The following is a 12874-nucleotide window of genomic DNA, read 5'->3' as shown; positions in this document are numbered from 1 at the left end:
CCAGAGGTCGTAGGTTCAAATCTGACCCCAGACTTTTCTTCATTTTCTAACTCTGGGCAAGTACTACAAGCCAACCAAAATCTGTACTTTCTATTACTGCTGTCAACATTTGCTTTTGGAGTCACTGTGTCTCATTCATCACTTCCATGATGGCTCTTTGAAAATGGAATATCTAAAGGCGACTATTACTGAGTCACAGCAGAGTTGTAGTTTGAGATTATTTCCTCTTGTTTGTGATCCATAACTTCAATTTCCATACAAAGTTCCTCAATGAACACTTAAATTGATCGTGAGAACCATTTATCATTATATATTGTAAAGAATCCTAAGGGGGGTGGGTGGGCGGCTGGGTAGCTCAGTGGATTGAGAGCCAAGCCTAGAGGTGGGAGGTCCTAGGTTCGAATCCGGCTTCAGCCACTTCCCAGCTGTGTGAACCTGGGCAAGTCACTTGACCCCCATTGCCTAGCCCTTACCACTCTTCTGCCTTGGAGCCAATACACAGTATATATATATATATATATACATATATATACATATACATATACAGATATATACATATACATATACATATACATATATATAATATACAGTATATATATATAAGGGTTTAAAAAAAAGAAATAACTTGACTGGCATCGATGAATAGAATTAACATTTTAAAACAATATAATTAACATCTAAAAGAAAAAAATATTCATCCTGGGGTTGAGAAATCCCTTTAATATTAAAAATAGAAGCCAAGAAAGGAATTATTATTGGACATCCCTCTCAGGCAATGGAAATGATAGAAATCTCTCCACTACCTGTCTGGCTCTATGAGCATAGGTGGCAGTTCCAATTTTGCTCCCCAAGGAAGTTCTTTCCTATTGTCAAGCTGGTCTCTGCTGGTATCCTCCTTATGCAGTTCCACCTGTTGAGCTCTATTCAGATCGGAGCCATCCTGGGACCACAAAGAGAGCTGGGTAAGAGCAGGTGTGGATACAGCATGGACTCTTTCTTTAGTTCAGGTACCTCCCTGGGGACCTTTTGGGGAAGTCCTTCCTTCTATCCTCAGGCAGCACCTTTGGAAATCAACCCACTGAAGAGCTTCCTCATGAAGGGTTATGGCTTGTTTTCAGCTGAGCTTTTTGTGGCCACGGAGGGAAGGAAGAGAGGCTCAGCAGAAAGGGTTGAATCAGCTGGGACTGGCACCGATTAGCCATTTCCCCAGCTTCTCCATTGTGCTTGTCCCAGAAGAAGAAGGCACTTGTTGATGGAGTGCCCTTTGTCAAAGGAAGCTTTGTGAAGCTCAGGCTTCTCCTGAAGTCCATGGTTCAGATCAGCAGGCTTTTTGAGTGTCCTAATGAATGAAGCCTCCAGCAAGCCAAATAGCCTGGGCACCTGTGGCCATTTAGCCTTGAAGCCATGTAGTCAGGCTCCTAGCTACCAAACAACGAAACCAACCAACCCTGGGAAAGTTGAAAACCCTTGAGTAGTTCAGGAAAAGGAAGTTGGAGCGCAGCTGAGTGGCTCAGTGGACAGAGAGCTGGGCCTCAAGACCAGAGGTCGTAGGTTCAAATCTGACCCCAGACTTTTCTTCATTTTCTAACTCTGGGCAAGTACTACAAGCCAACCAAAATCTGTACTTTCTATTACTGCTGTCAACATTTGCTTTTGGAGTCACTGTGTCTCATTCATCACTTCCATGATGGCTCTTTGAAAATGGAATATCTAAAGGCGACTATTACTGAGTCACAGCAGAGTTGTAGTTTGAGATTATTTCCTCTTGTTTGTGATCCATAACTTCAATTTCCATACAAAGTTCCTCAATGAACACTTAAATTGATCGTGAGAACCATTTATCATTAGATATTGTAAAGAATCCTAAGGGGGTGGGTGGGCGGCTGGGTAGCTCAGTGGATTGAGAGCCAAGCCTAGAGGTGGGAGGTCCTAGGTTCGAATCCGGCTTCAGCCACTTCCCAGCTGTGTGAACCTGGGCAAGTCACTTGACCCCCATTGCCTAGCCCTTACCACTCTTCTGCCTTGGAGCCAATACACAGTATATATATATATATATATACATATATATACATATACATATACAGATATATACATATACATATACATATACATATATATAATATACAGTATATATATATAAGGGTTTAAAAAAAAGAAATAACTTGACTGGCATCGATGAATAGAATTAACATTTTAAAACAATATAATTAACATCTAAAAGAAAAAAATATTCATCCTGGGGTTGAGAAATCCCTTTAATATTAAAAATAGAAGCCAAGAAAGGAATTATTATTGGACATCCCTCTCAGGCAATGGAAATGATAGAAATCTCTCCACTACCTGTCTGGCTCTATGAGCATAGGTGGCAGTTCCAATTTTGCTCCCCAAGGAAGTTCTTTCCTATTGTCAAGCTGGTCTCTGCTGGTATCCTCCTTATGCAGTTCCACCTGTTGAGCTCTATTCAGATCGGAGCCATCCTGGGACCACAAAGAGAGCTGGGTAAGAGCAGGTGTGGATACAGCATGGACTCTTTCTTTAGTTCAGGTACCTCCCTGGGGACCTTTTGGGGAAGTCCTTCCTTCTATCCTCAGGCAGCACCTTTGGAAATCAACCCACTGAAGAGCTTCCTCATGAAGGGTTATGGCTTGTTTTCAGCTGAGCTTTTTGTGGCCACGGAGGGAAGGAAGAGAGGCTCAGCAGAAAGGGTTGAATCAGCTGGGACTGGCACCGATTAGCCATTTCCCCAGCTTCTCCATTGTGCTTGTCCCAGAAGAAGAAGGCACTTGTTGATGGAGTGCCCTTTGTCAAAGGAAGCTTTGTGAAGCTCAGGCTTCTCCTGAAGTCCATGGTTCAGATCAGCAGGCTTTTTGAGTGTCCTAATGAATGAAGCCTCCAGCAAGCCAAATAGCCTGGGCACCTGTGGCCATTTAGCCTTGAAGCCATGTAGTCAGGCTCCTAGCTACCAAACAACGAAACCAACCAACCCTGGGAAAGTTGAAAACCCTTGAGTAGTTCAGGAAAAGGAAGTTGGAGCGCAGCTGAGTGGCTCAGTGGACAGAGAGCTGGGCCTCAAGACCAGAGGTCGTAGGTTCAAATCTGACCCCAGACTTTTCTTCATTTTCTAACTCTGGGCAAGTACTACAAGCCAACCAAAATCTGTACTTTCTATTACTGCTGTCAACATTTGCTTTTGGAGTCACTGTGTCTCATTCATCACTTCCATGATGGCTCTTTGAAAATGGAATATCTAAAGGCGACTATTACTGAGTCACAGCAGAGTTGTAGTTTGAGATTATTTCCTCTTGTTTGTGATCCATAACTTCAATTTCCATACAAAGTTCCTCAATGAACACTTAAATTGATCGTGAGAACCATTTATCATTAGATATTGTAAAGAATCCTAAGGGGGTGGGTGGGCGGCTGGGTAGCTCAGTGGATTGAGAGCCAAGCCTAGAGGTGGGAGGTCCTAGGTTCGAATCCGGCTTCAGCCACTTCCCAGCTGTGTGAACCTGGGCAAGTCACTTGACCCCCATTGCCTAGCCCTTACCACTCTTCTGCCTTGGAGCCAATACACAGTATATATATATATATATATACATATATATACATATACATATACAGATATATACATATACATATACATATACATATATATAATATACAGTATATATATATAAGGGTTTAAAAAAAAGAAATAACTTGACTGGCATCGATGAATAGAATTAACATTTTAAAACAATATAATTAACATCTAAAAGAAAAAAATATTCATCCTGGGGTTGAGAAATCCCTTTAATATTAAAAATAGAAGCCAAGAAAGGAATTATTATTGGACATCCCTCTCAGGCAATGGAAATGATAGAAATCTCTCCACTACCTGTCTGGCTCTATGAGCATAGGTGGCAGTTCCAATTTTGCTCCCCAAGGAAGTTCTTTCCTATTGTCAAGCTGGTCTCTGCTGGTATCCTCCTTATGCAGTTCCACCTGTTGAGCTCTATTCAGATCGGAGCCATCCTGGGACCACAAAGAGAGCTGGGTAAGAGCAGGTGTGGATACAGCATGGACTCTTTCTTTAGTTCAGGTACCTCCCTGGGGACCTTTTGGGGAAGTCCTTCCTTCTATCCTCAGGCAGCACCTTTGGAAATCAACCCACTGAAGAGCTTCCTCATGAAGGGTTATGGCTTGTTTTCAGCTGAGCTTTTTGTGGCCACGGAGGGAAGGAAGAGAGGCTCAGCAGAAAGGGTTGAATCAGCTGGGACTGGCACCGATTAGCCATTTCCCCAGCTTCTCCATTGTGCTTGTCCCAGAAGAAGAAGGCACTTGTTGATGGAGTGCCCTTTGTCAAAGGAAGCTTTGTGAAGCTCAGGCTTCTCCTGAAGTCCATGGTTCAGATCAGCAGGCTTTTTGAGTGTCCTAATGAATGAAGCCTCCAGCAAGCCAAATAGCCTGGGCACCTGTGGCCATTTAGCCTTGAAGCCATGTAGTCAGGCTCCTAGCTACCAAACAACGAAACCAACCAACCCTGGGAAAGTTGAAAACCCTTGAGTAGTTCAGGAAAAGGAAGTTGGAGCGCAGCTGAGTGGCTCAGTGGACAGAGAGCTGGGCCTCAAGACCAGAGGTCGTAGGTTCAAATCTGACCCCAGACTTTTCTTCATTTTCTAACTCTGGGCAAGTACTACAAGCCAACCAAAATCTGTACTTTCTATTACTGCTGTCAACATTTGCTTTTGGAGTCACTGTGTCTCATTCATCACTTCCATGATGGCTCTTTGAAAATGGAATATCTAAAGGCGACTATTACTGAGTCACAGCAGAGTTGTAGTTTGAGATTATTTCCTCTTGTTTGTGATCCATAACTTCAATTTCCATACAAAGTTCCTCAATGAACACTTAAATTGATCGTGAGAACCATTTATCATTAGATATTGTAAAGAATCCTAAGGGGGTGGGTGGGCGGCTGGGTAGCTCAGTGGATTGAGAGCCAAGCCTAGAGGTGGGAGGTCCTAGGTTCGAATCCGGCTTCAGCCACTTCCCAGCTGTGTGAACCTGGGCAAGTCACTTGACCCCCATTGCCTAGCCCTTACCACTCTTCTGCCTTGGAGCCAATACACAGTATATATATATATATACATATATATACATATACATATACATATACATATACAGATATATACATATACATATACATATAAATTATATACAGTATATATATAAGGGTTTAAAAAAAAGAAATAACTTGACTGGCATCGATGAATAGAATTAACATTTTAAAACAATATAATTAACATCTAAAAGAAAAAAATATTCATCCTGGGGTTGAGAAATCCCTTTAATATTAAAAATAGAAGCCAAGAAAGGAATTATTATTGGACATCCCTCTCAGGCAATGGAAATGATAGAAATCTCTCCACTACCTGTCTGGCTCTATGACCATAGGTGGCAGTTCCAATTTTGCTCCCCAAGGAAGTTCTTTCCTATTGTCAAGCTGGTCTCTGCTGGTATCCTCCTTATGCAGTTCCACCTGTTGAGCTCTATTCAGATCGGAGCCATCCTGGGACCACAAAGAGAGCTGGGTAAGAGCAGGTGTGGATACAGCATGGACTCTTTCTTTAGTTCAGGTACCTCCCTGGGGACCTTTTGGGGAAGTCCTTCCTTCTATCCTCAGGCAGCACCTTTGGAAATCAACCCACTGAAGAGCTTCCTCATGAAGGGTTATGGCTTGTTTTCAGCTGAGCTTTTTGTGGCCACGGAGGGAAGGAAGAGAGGCTCAGCAGAAAGGGTTGAATCAGCTGGGACTGGCACCGATTAGCCATTTCCCCAGCTTCTCCATTGTGCTTGTCCCAGAAGAAGAAGGCACTTGTTGATGGAGTGCCCTTTGTCAAAGGAAGCTTTGTGAAGCTCAGGCTTCTCCTGAAGTCCATGGTTCAGATCAGCAGGCTTTTTGAGTGTCCTAATGAATGAAGCCTCCAGCAAGCCAAATAGCCTGGGCACCTGTGGCCATTTAGCCTTGAAGCCATGTAGTCAGGCTCCTAGCTACCAAACAACGAAACCAACCAACCCTGGGAAAGTTGAAAACCCTTGAGTAGTTCAGGAAAAGGAAGTTGGAGCGCAGCTGAGTGGCTCAGTGGACAGAGAGCTGGGCCTCAAGACCAGAGGTCGTAGGTTCAAATCTGACCCCAGACTTTTCTTCATTTTCTAACTCTGGGCAAGTACTACAAGCCAACCAAAATCTGTACTTTCTATTACTGCTGTCAACATTTGCTTTTGGAGTCACTGTGTCTCATTCATCACTTCCATGATGGCTCTTTGAAAATGGAATATCTAAAGGCGACTATTACTGAGTCACAGCAGAGTTGTAGTTTGAGATTATTTCCTCTTGTTTGTGATCCATAACTTCAATTTCCATACAAAGTTCCTCAATGAACACTTAAATTGATCGTGAGAACCATTTATCATTATATATTGTAAAGAATCCTAAGGGGGTGGGTGGGCGGCTGGGTAGCTCAGTGGATTGAGAGCCAAGCCTAGAGGTGGGAGGTCCTAGGTTCGAATCCGGCTTCAGCCACTTCCCAGCTGTGTGAACCTGGGCAAGTCACTTGACCCCCATTGCCTAGCCCTTACCACTCTTCTGCCTTGGAGCCAATACACAGTATATATATATATATATATACATATATATACATATACATATACATATACAGATATATACATATACATATACATATATATAATATACAGTATATATATATAAGGGTTTAAAAAAAAGAAATAACTTGACTGGCATCGATGAATAGAATTAACATTTTAAAACAATATAATTAACATCTAAAAGAAAAAAATATTCATCCTGGGGTTGAGAAATCCCTTTAATATTAAAAATAGAAGCCAAGAAAGGAATTATTATTGGACATCCCTCTCAGGCAATGGAAATGATAGAAATCTCTCCACTACCTGTCTGGCTCTATGAGCATAGGTGGCAGTTCCAATTTTGCTCCCCAAGGAAGTTCTTTCCTATTGTCAAGCTGGTCTCTGCTGGTATCCTCCTTATGCAGTTCCACCTGTTGAGCTCTATTCAGATCGGAGCCATCCTGGGACCACAAAGAGAGCTGGGTAAGAGCAGGTGTGGATACAGCATGGACTCTTTCTTTAGTTCAGGTACCTCCCTGGGGACCTTTTGGGGAAGTCCTTCCTTCTATCCTCAGGCAGCACCTTTGGAAATCAACCCACTGAAGAGCTTCCTCATGAAGGGTTATGGCTTGTTTTCAGCTGAGCTTTTTGTGGCCACGGAGGGAAGGAAGAGAGGCTCAGCAGAAAGGGTTGAATCAGCTGGGACTGGCACCGATTAGCCATTTCCCCAGCTTCTCCATTGTGCTTGTCCCAGAAGAAGAAGGCACTTGTTGATGGAGTGCCCTTTGTCAAAGGAAGCTTTGTGAAGCTCAGGCTTCTCCTGAAGTCCATGGTTCAGATCAGCAGGCTTTTTGAGTGTCCTAATGAATGAAGCCTCCAGCAAGCCAAATAGCCTGGGCACCTGTGGCCATTTAGCCTTGAAGCCATGTAGTCAGGCTCCTAGCTACCAAACAACGAAACCAACCAACCCTGGGAAAGTTGAAAACCCTTGAGTAGTTCAGGAAAAGGAAGTTGGAGCGCAGCTGAGTGGCTCAGTGGACAGAGAGCTGGGCCTCAAGACCAGAGGTCGTAGGTTCAAATCTGACCCCAGACTTTTCTTCATTTTCTAACTCTGGGCAAGTACTACAAGCCAACCAAAATCTGTACTTTCTATTACTGCTGTCAACATTTGCTTTTGGAGTCACTGTGTCTCATTCATCACTTCCATGATGGCTCTTTGAAAATGGAATATCTAAAGGCGACTATTACTGAGTCACAGCAGAGTTGTAGTTTGAGATTATTTCCTCTTGTTCGTGATCCATAACTTCAATTTCCATACAAAGTTCCTCAATGAACACTTAAATTGATCGTGAGAACCATTTATCATTAGATATTGTAAAGAATCCTAAGGGGGTGGGTGGGCGGCTGGGTAGCTCAGTGGATTGAGAGCCAAGCCTAGAGGTGGGAGGTCCTAGGTTCGAATCCGGCTTCAGCCACTTCCCAGCTGTGTGAACCTGGGCAAGTCACTTGACCCCCATTGCCTAGCCCTTACCACTCTTCTGCCTTGGAGCCAATACACAGTATATATATATATATATACATATATATACATATACATATACATATACAGATATATACATATACATATACATATATATAATATACAGTATATATATATAAGGGTTTAAAAAAAAGAAATAACTTGACTGGCATCGATGAATAGAATTAACATTTTAAAACAATATAATTAACATCTAAAAGAAAAAAATATTCATCCTGGGGTTGAGAAATCCCTTTAATATTAAAAATAGAAGCCAAGAAAGGAATTATTATTGGACATCCCTCTCAGGCAATGGAAATGATAGAAATCTCTCCACTACCTGTCTGGCTCTATGACCATAGGTGGCAGTTCCAATTTTGCTCCCCAAGGAAGTTCTTTCCTATTGTCAAGCTGGTCTCTGCTGGTATCCTCCTTATGCAGTTCCACCTGTTGAGCTCTATTCAGATCGGAGCCATCCTGGGACCACAAAGAGAGCTGGGTAAGAGCAGGTGTGGATACAGCATGGACTCTTTCTTTAGTTCAGGTACCTCCCTGGGGACCTTTTGGGGAAGTCCTTCCTTCTATCCTCAGGCAGCACCTTTGGAAATCAACCCACTGAAGAGCTTCCTCATGAAGGGTTATGGCTTGTTTTCAGCTGAGCTTTTTGTGGCCACGGAGGGAAGGAAGAGAGGCTCAGCAGAAAGGGTTGAATCAGCTGGGACTGGCACCGATTAGCCATTTCCCCAGCTTCTCCATTGTGCTTGTCCCAGAAGAAGAAGGCACTTGTTGATGGAGTGCCCTTTGTCAAAGGAAGCTTTGTGAAGCTCAGGCTTCTCCTGAAGTCCATGGTTCAGATCAGCAGGCTTTTTGAGTGTCCTAATGAATGAAGCCTCCAGCAAGCCAAATAGCCTGAGCACCTGTGGCCATTTAGCCTTGAAGCCATGTAGTCAGGCTCCTAGCTACCAAACAACGAAACCAACCAACCCTGGGAAAGTTGAAAACCCTTGAGTAGTTCAGGAAAAGGAAGTTGGAGCGCAGCTGAGTGGCTCAGTGGACAGAGAGCTGGGCCTCAAGACCAGAGGTCGTAGGTTCAAATCTGACCCCAGACTTTTCTTCATTTTCTAACTCTGGGCAAGTACTACAAGCCAACCAAAATCTGTACTTTCTATTACTGCTGTCAACATTTGCTTTTGGAGTCACTGTGTCTCATTCATCACTTCCATGATGGCTCTTTGAAAATGGAATATCTAAAGGCGACTATTACTGAGTCACAGCAGAGTTGTAGTTTGAGATTATTTCCTCTTGTTTGTGATCCATAACTTCAATTTCCATACAAAGTTCCTCAATGAACACTTAAATTGATCGTGAGAACCATTTATCATTAGATATTGTAAAGAATCCTAAGGGGGTGGGTGGGCGGCTGGGTAGCTCAGTGGATTGAGAGCCAAGCCTAGAGGTGGGAGGTCCTAGGTTCGAATCCGGCTTCAGCCACTTCCCAGCTGTGTGAACCTGGGCAAGTCACTTGACCCCCATTGCCTAGCCCTTACCACTCTTCTGCCTTGGAGCCAATACACAGTATATATATATATATACATATATATACATATACATATACAGATATATACATATACATATATATAATATACAGTATATATATAAGGGTTTAAAAAAAAGAAATAACTTGACTGGCATCGATGAATAGAATTAACATTTTAAAACAATATAATTAACATCTAAAAGAAAAAAATATTCATCCTGGGGTTGAGAAATCCCTTTAATATTAAAAATAGAAGCCAAGAAAGGAATTATTATTGGACATCCCTCTCAGGCAATGGAAATGATAGAAATCTCTCCACTACCTGTCTGGCTCTATGAGCATAGGTGGCAGTTCCAATTTTGCTCCCCAAGGAAGTTCTTTCCTATTGTCAAGCTGGTCTCTGCTGGTATCCTCCTTATGCAGTTCCACCTGTTGAGCTCTATTCAGATCGGTCCCAGATCCTGGGACCACAAAGAGAGCTGGGTAAGAGCAGGTGTGGATACAGCATGGACTCTTTCTTTAGTTCAGGTACCTCCCTGGGGACCTTTTGGGGAAGTCCTTCCTTCTATCCTCAGGCAGCACCTTTGGAAATCAACCCACTGAAGAGCTTCCTCATGAAGGGTTATGGCTTGTTTTCAGCTGAGCTTTTTGTGGCCACGGAGGGACGGAAGAGAGGCTCAGCAGAAAGGGTTGAATCAGCTGGGACTGGCACCGATTAGCCATTTCCCCAGCTTCTCCATTGTGCTTGTCCCAGAAGAAGAAGGCACTTGTTGATGGAGTGCCCTTTGTCAAAGGAAGCTTTGTGAAGCTCAGGCTTCTCCTGAAGTCCATGGTTCAGATCAGCAGGCTTTTTGAGTGTCCTAATGAATGAAGCCTCCAGCAAGCCAAATAGCCTGGGCACCTGTGGCCATTTAGCCTTGAAGCCATGTAGTCAGGCTCCTAGCTACCAAACAACGAAACCAACCAACCCTGGGAAAGTTGAAAACCCTTGAGTAGTTCAGGAAAAGGAAGTTGGAGCGCAGCTGAGTGGCTCAGTGGACAGAGAGCTGGGCCTCAAGACCAGAGGTCGTAGGTTCAAATCTGACCCCAGACTTTTCTTCATTTTCTAACTCTGGGCAAGTACTACAAGCCAACCAAAATCTGTACTTTCTATTACTGCTGTCAACATTTGCTTTTGGAGTCACTGTGTCTCATTCATCACTTCCATGATGGCTCTTTGAAAATGGAATATCTAAAGGCGACTATTACTGAGTCACAGCAGAGTTGTAGTTTGAGATTATTTCCTTTTGTTCGTGATCCATAACTTCAATTTCCATACAAAGTTCCTCAATGAACACTTAAATTGATCGTGAGAACCATTTATCATTAGATATTGTAAAGAATCCTAAGGGGGTGGGTGGGCGGCTGGGTATCTCAGTGGATTGAGAGCCAAGCCTAGAGGTGGGAGGTCCTAGGTTCGAATCCGGCCTCAGCCACTTCCCAGCTGTGTGAACCTGGGCAAGTCACTTGACCCCCATTGCCTAGCCCTTACCACTCTTCTGCCTTGGAGCCAATACACAGTATATATATATATATATATACATATATATACATATACATATACAGATATATACATATACATATACATATATATAATATACAGTATATATATAAGGGTTTAAAAAAAAGAAATAACTTGACTGGCATCGATGAATAGAATTAACATTTTAAAACAATATAATTAACATCTAAAAGAAAAAAAAATATTCATCCTGGGGTTGAGAAATCCCTTTAATATTAAAAATAGAAGCCAAGAAAGGAATTATTATTGGACATCCCTCTCAGGCAATGGAAATGATAGAAATCTCTCCACTACCTGTCTGGCTCTATGACCATAGGTGGCAGTTCCAATTTTGCTCCCCAAGGAAGTTCTTTCCTATTGTCAAGCTGGTCTCTGCTGGTATCCTCCTTATGCAGTTCCACCTGTTGAGCTCTATTCAGATCGGAGCCATCCTGGGACCACAAAGAGAGCTGGGTAAGAGCAGGTGTGGATACAGCATGGACTCTTTCTTTAGTTCAGGTACCTCCCTGGGGACCTTTTGGGGAAGTCCTTCCTTCTATCCTCAGGCAGCACCTTTGGAAATCAACCCACTGAAGAGCTTCCTCATGCAGGGTTATGGCTTGTTTTCAGCTGAGCTTTTTGTGGCCACGGAGGGAAGGAAGAGAGGCTCAGCAGAAAGGGTTGAATCAGCTGGGACTGGCACCGATTAGCCATTTCCCCAGCTTCTCCATTGTGCTTGTCCCAGAAGAAGAAGGCACTTGTTGATGGCGTGCCCTGACTCCAAGATGGAAGGTAAGGGTTTAAAAAAAGAAATTAGTTTCTCTCTGCAAGGAGTATCATATTTTAGAGGTTTATTAAAGGTTGAGAATTTAAGAATGTACAAGTAAGAAAAGGACATGCTAGGTGGGCCATGAGGCCCACCCAACTTTCACTCACATCATGAGACTCGTCTGTTTGCCAGCAGATACAGGAAGTAAAGAGACCCAAAAGCCTTTGCAATCAGGTTAAATACCCCATCTCATTCTCAGCCCAGGTGAGGTTACAAATAATTCTGGGGAAGTAGAGCAAGGGCTTCTGGGGATTGAATTCCAGAGTTAAAATCCATCTTTACAATACAGATGCACTTGTAACTCTTTTGCCTTTGTGTATATAAGAGGATACATCTGAAAATAACTCTAAGTCAGAATTGATGAGGGGAGTGTCTTTCAAGTCCTGTCTAGACTTCGGTACAATGTCTCTAACTTGGGCACAATCATGCAATGGTTCCTCTCCTAAGGGCAAATAAGGTATCAGGGTCACTGGGTTTAATGGAACACAAGGATGTAACAACAGATTTTCATTTCCTAGTAATATGACCTCATACTAGGATAGTCTTGCAGGTATAAATGCTTGCATGCCACTAATCTTTAATAGTTTTTAATTTTATGGGCAGAATGGACATGTAATCTGCACCCCAGCACTAAGTCATTTGCCTTTTTGACCATCATAGCAGTGGCAGCTATTCTTCTGAGACAATGGATCATGCCCTAGGCTACTGGGTCTAGAATGGTACTATAATATTCCATTAGTCTCATCTGCAGTCCAAAATTCTGGGCTTGGACTCCAGAAGCTATCCCCTTCGCAACTAGGCTGACTGCTCTGTGCTCTGCAC

Source organism: Monodelphis domestica, chromosome 4, assembly GCF_027887165.1.
Source record: "Monodelphis domestica isolate mMonDom1 chromosome 4, mMonDom1.pri, whole genome shotgun sequence".
Classification (NCBI taxonomy): domain Eukaryota; kingdom Metazoa; phylum Chordata; class Mammalia; order Didelphimorphia; family Didelphidae; genus Monodelphis; species Monodelphis domestica.
Note: the sequence above shows the minus strand (reverse complement) of the source record.